Source organism: Haliotis asinina, chromosome 5 (genome assembly GCF_037392515.1).
Source record: "Haliotis asinina isolate JCU_RB_2024 chromosome 5, JCU_Hal_asi_v2, whole genome shotgun sequence".
Lineage (NCBI taxonomy): Eukaryota > Metazoa > Mollusca > Gastropoda > Lepetellida > Haliotidae > Haliotis > Haliotis asinina.
The window spans coordinates 13,015,052-13,021,222 of NC_090284.1; positions in this window are offsets into that span (position 1 = coordinate 13,015,052).

A 6,171-nucleotide genomic window follows, 5' to 3' on the forward strand; every position below is an offset into this window, starting at 1 on the left:
ATAATTCCTCTACCATTGAGGATTTTAATTGTCATAATTTATCACTCAGTAATAAGAAAGTTGTCTGTAAGAGCTATCATCATTTCAAGTCACAACAACACCCCACGTTTCAAGGGTGTTGAGCTACTTACCGGAACAGCGACCTGGTCATGCAAATAGGCAGGTCATATGTCACATTCTTGCATTATGCTCAGCGGGTCATGTCACATAACTTCAAGCACTACAGTTTTAGAGTAACATTACCAAACACTGTCCTGAAACATTTTCTGCCAGACTATATGTGCAGTAAGATGCACCATCAATAAGAAATTGTCTGTGAATGTTCATTTGGAAACTGAACTTTAACAGCTGCTGTATCATGATATCATGGAATAACCGACAGCTTTACAACAGAAAAGTATCTCTGTTGTCTCAATGTTAAACCTTTACACTTCAAAGAATACAACTATATATATGGCATATGGCTTGCATAATTGTCACATTTTAGATGGCCATATTTTCGTAGAGAGGTTTATTTTCTTTCTATGTAGTTTTTTCCACATGATTATCAAAAATTAACTGAAACAAGAATTAGGATCAGATTTGTGTAGTACTACAACATCTTTTGGAAATCAACTAATGTGAGCAAAGATACTTACTTATTTTTCTTCTTCGTAATATCAATTCTTGTTGAATTTGCCTCTACAAGTCATCTTGTAGATACATCAGAGCTATTTTAAAACAAGATTCACATGTTGGCAGAATAGGCACAAGAAACAAGCATCTCCTGGCGTTCTTTGCTACCAACAGGAGACGATTGCTTATTGTGTCTGTTTTGCCAGCATGTGACACTTGTTTTAAAATACCACTGATACAGCTATGAGATAATTCGTAGTGGCAAATTCAAGTAGACATTGATACTGTGAGTACACTAGTGGCACTCAACATGTTAAACAAATCAATGAAACCATGAACTTCATTCATTACAGTTTTATTTCACATTGGTTCCATCGTCGTTGATATACAAGCATCAGATACACTGACTAGAACAGTATGAAATTTAAGAAATAACAAGGTCTTAAATAATTCTGAAAATATGTATTTTACCAATATACATATTTACAATAACATTGCAATCATCCATATTTACAATATTTATATGATGCAACAACTATAACAAGTAGAAATTGTTTGCTAAAGAAAATAGACACAAACTGGCAAGATGCCAGTTAATTAATACACATTGTTCTGCAACATTAATAGCATGATTTGTTGAATGGCAAATGATCACCGAGTTATACAGATAGCAAAACTTTATCAAACCTCCACTGCATGGACAAAAAAGTCATGAATTAGAGTTAAACAGTTTATTTACCTGTCAGAAGGGAGTTTTATTTGCACTGTCCTCTGCACAACCTCTAGAGCAATTCTACACTTGTGACATGTTTTATCGGAATTCAACAGTTGGTGAGTAAATAATGAAGCTTATGACTTTATGGATAACAAAGCACTTCAGATGATGTATAAGATTCCTAACCAAAACATTGCTCTATACAATATACAGAACGTTTTTATTCATAAACTTATATACTTCATTACTTGCAACATGGAATGAATTTTTTCAGCCATGCTTACAGGTCTCCTCCAGGTATTACAATAGTAGGATGAAATGATAAGATCTTAATCTGATACTTTCATAATTTGGGTGTGTTGTTTAACACACTGGATTACATTCTTTGTGTTAATATCTTTCTATCTCCTTTTGATTTGTTACCAGGAAGGTATTGCACCAATATAATTATACCTGGTACTTATTCATGGAATCTGTTTCTTGGCGGGGTAAAAGAAAGACTTACTGCAAATGTCGTGATAATTAGTACTAACCTGGTCAGTTAGTTTAATGATAAAAGAATCTTTATGGCAAGAACAAATTTCAGGCTTTGGATATCGTATATGTGGATCTGTTAGTTTCTGGACAATTTCCATGGATCTACCTTAAAGGTAACTGACATAATTTCCCCATTCCACAACCATCTTCTCTATTTACAAGATGCAGTTATCGTAATCTGTTATGTATATCCACAGAGCATGACAAAACCTTCTCCAAAGTCATCAAATATTGCTTGCAAGAACATTTGTAATTGAAGTTATGTCATGAGTGAAATGCTTGATGTTGATACATTCATGGTGACATTCACCTTTTGTGTAATATTCAGTCAAGTTAGCTGTCTTGCACAGGTTAACTAATGCTGTACCAAGCTACCAAGGCGCTAAATACTCTGAAGCAGCTGCAAGCTGGAAAATACAAAACTATAGGGTAGATACTTTCATATTCTTTGCTGATGTTTTTATTCAGATGCGAAAATACTCAACAAAATCCATGTTATCAACCTGAATGATGCTATAAAAACACCCTATTCTCAAAAAAACCTTTTGTGTCTTTCACTTTTGATTTGAAGTTACCAGGGCAGTTATGTCAAAAGTCAAAGACCATCTGCATCAATGAAATGAGATATGTAGACAACTAATTCGCATAAAGTGAAAAGCAATCATGTCTTGGCTTCAAACACATTGCACAGACAACTCACGAGGAAGACTGTCAAAAGATGACAAAGTTATTCAGTAATGGTTTCTGGAATTCTATACTTGGTACAAGCAATGCAGATAAATCAGTCTGACAGCCATTCCGACAATTCAAATAATGTACTCTCAGAATCAGTAAGACAGAAATCGTGAGCATTGTGTCTTTGGTACAATTGTTCATGTCTTTTAGGGTTTTCAAGGAAGACTATCGGTTCAGTTTACACATAAATGTGAAATGCCAAGAATAAACTAACAGCAAAAGCTATTTAACATGTCCAATAAAAATGCACCTGTTTGCTTTGTTGGGATTATATCTTGTATGATTCAACAGTTTCCATACCACTGTAGGAACTACTTTTCAATAACACTTGTACAAATGTCTGAATAACATGCCAAAAATGACTCAACATGGCCATGTTTGCAGGCAGATTTTTGTGAGAAATTTTGAAAGATATTATCCAAAGGAAAAATTCAGCTTCATAAGCCTCATCAGTTTTAAAACCCCAGCTGGTTAGAATGCTATGACAAAATAATTAGAGGGTCGGCTTCTTGATGTCATTGTTCTAATTGTTATAATGCAATGTATAGGTACTTATGCTCATAGATTTATCAAGCAAGTGACTTGTATATACACAAGTCAACTCTGTGCTACTGTTTGCTACATGCCCCTAAACAATACTGCCATGACATAATCCCACTTGAACAATAACATTTTCGAGATAAGTTCAAACGTAATATGAATGTAAAATATCACAACATAATCAGATTTGCACACAAACAGAAATATTTGGTACACGTGATCATGATCAAATACTATATATCCACCTGGGAAAGGGGAATAGGTATTCCATTTCTCAGTGGGAGAATACATTCCTACCCAACATAAAGAAAACAGGCCACACATGGATTTCGGAGCATGACAATAAATCTCTCGCACCCTGTTAAGAAAGAAAGCTACTACATTGTCAGTGAAAATCAAGCAACATGACATATTAATCTCAGATCAGTGGAACAGCTGTATTGTATCAATATCAATGTAAATTGACTGTTACAGAAGCAGATTAAATGTTGGCATGATACTTTAGTTGTACAACTTTGGGTGTATGTGATTTTTTTTGTCCTCAGGCCTCAATTTTGTTCTATAATAGAATGCATATAACCAAAATATTGCTTGACATACATTGGCAAAGCAGAAAAGGATTGGAGAAAATTCATTGTAAATGTTCTTGATATATTTTGAGTAGTTTTAGTCATGCAAGTGTTTGGGGAAGGTATTAATATCCAAGTACACTAGCAAAGATGTGAAGCAGCATTTTAAGTATTACTTTACTTAAATATTGCATTGTTGAAATACAGATGATTAATTCAGACACCTAGTCAAAAAGCTGTACAGCATACTTTGCAAAATGACAAGTCCATGGAACCAAACTCACTGAAACTACTGCAATAGCTGTGGAATCAAATGGCAGTCTGTCCTTGGTAATGATAATTTACTTTCAGACTGATTTTCTAAATATCTATGACAATCAATGATTTCCTTTCACAGTTAGAGTTACAATTATGTTAAATTTCTACTAGCTCTAATTTGCATACTGTATTAACTAGTCTACATACACTCAGATATATGGCCTAAGTCATTAATTATTATTTTTGCATCAGTTTTGATAACAATGTACTGATGTTGTCACTGCTTACTATGAGTTTCACTAATGTACAATGAAATCAACATGACAGCACAGGACAACATCATAACATGACAGAATAAATATACTTTCCTACCTGAGACAGGTACAACTGTATATATTGGTTGTCAGTCTGAGGTAACCACTATTTGATTGTTCTCCAAGGTGGAATAAGAAAGAATAGATAGTCTATGCTCTGCAAACATTACTTTTCTAGATCATGATAGTAACTAATACATGGCAATACTGTTGACAAACCCGATTAAGTCTGACTGTTCAACTTGAGTGCCTAGATGATATTCCTCAAGAATGATTCTACTTTATTTGATATTTTAAGATGAGGCTAGCTATAGGAGACCGCTGCTTGAAAAGATTATTAAGAGGAGTCCATGCAAAACTGTAGTTTCTCTTGACACTCACTTTAGACAATAAGATACGGAAAATTGTTTGAAGGAATGAGAGATACATTTTCAGTGTCATAACTGAACAAACCAGAAATTTAATGAACTCAATAACTTAAGTACCTATGATCTTCAAATGTGATTGAGGCAGAACAAACTTCATGCCAAATGGAACCTGATCAAATGGGGAATAAAAATCGTTAAGTCATCACACCTTTTAAGAACATATGGCTCCTTGAATCAGGCATATAACAATCTTAATAATAACATTCCTCCCAAAAAGAGCCTTCACAATAAATGTGAAGACAATCTGAGTAAAAGACTCTACTTTAATAGCATTGTACCTTTCAGAATACTGACATTGTTATGCCCTTTGTTTTCATATGGGATATGATGAAGTGGACTGGAGAAAGCCTTTACACTATTACTGGCTGTCTGAACTCCCTACACATCCATATTTCACATGGTGCTATATGTGTTTGAATAATCCTGATGAGTCCCAGATGAGTGACACAAACTGGAATGTTGGGTGGTGTGAGGTAAGAGAACTATCTACTGAGGTTCTCTGGATGTTACATGGAATAATAGTCACATCTGTGTGCAGAATAGCTGTTTGCCCTGGGCTTGCAACACAAAATATCAAACAAAAGTTGTATGTCAGATGATTGATCTGTTATATACAATCAATGTACTTCATCTTCTGAAAAAGCATTGTTGGATCAAAGTCCAATGCATCCTTGCAGGGATGTCATGATATGCCTACCAAATCTATTAATACATAGCAATACATCAATCTTGAAACAGAAAAAACAAACAAATAATGACCATGTGTAGTGGGCTCCACAAGGTGATATTAGATACTATCAACTAGTGATAGATTCCTTTGTTTGGTTAATGTCTGTTTATTCTAACAGTATTATGCATCTTTATTTAACATTTTCTCAAGTGATGAGAAGTTAAGTAAAGCTAACATTAGAAGACCACAGATGAGTTTCTGAAAAACAATGCCAATATCTCTTTCTGCAAATCACTACAGAATTACAAGCTGAAGTGATACATGGCTTGACATACATGTATTGTGTATTGCATCATCAAATGAGACTTCCCAATGCATCATTACATCCTGTATCATGACATCCCTGCTTCCTAGACAGCTGGGATTACCCACAAAAACATGAACCAAAGTCATTCGTTTCTTTTGCATTTTGTGCCACATGGACCTTTGGGTTCTGACAGACATATTTAGCAATGTGCTAGAAATGTTTTTAAACTGTCACGCCCAAACCTGAAGAATAAGAATATCTAAGAAGTCTAACAGATCAGAAACAATTTAAAATAATCCAAACATTTTACAGCTGTTAGCGAGAAGGATTGTAGATGTAAAAATAGAAGACAGTTCCAATACATATTATATCACAACAAATCTTGTGAGAGACTTTAGCTCACACTGAGAATCATTATTAGCTGTACATATAAACAAGAATCCAGATGATACACTTTGAGCGTATGTAAAACAATTACATTTT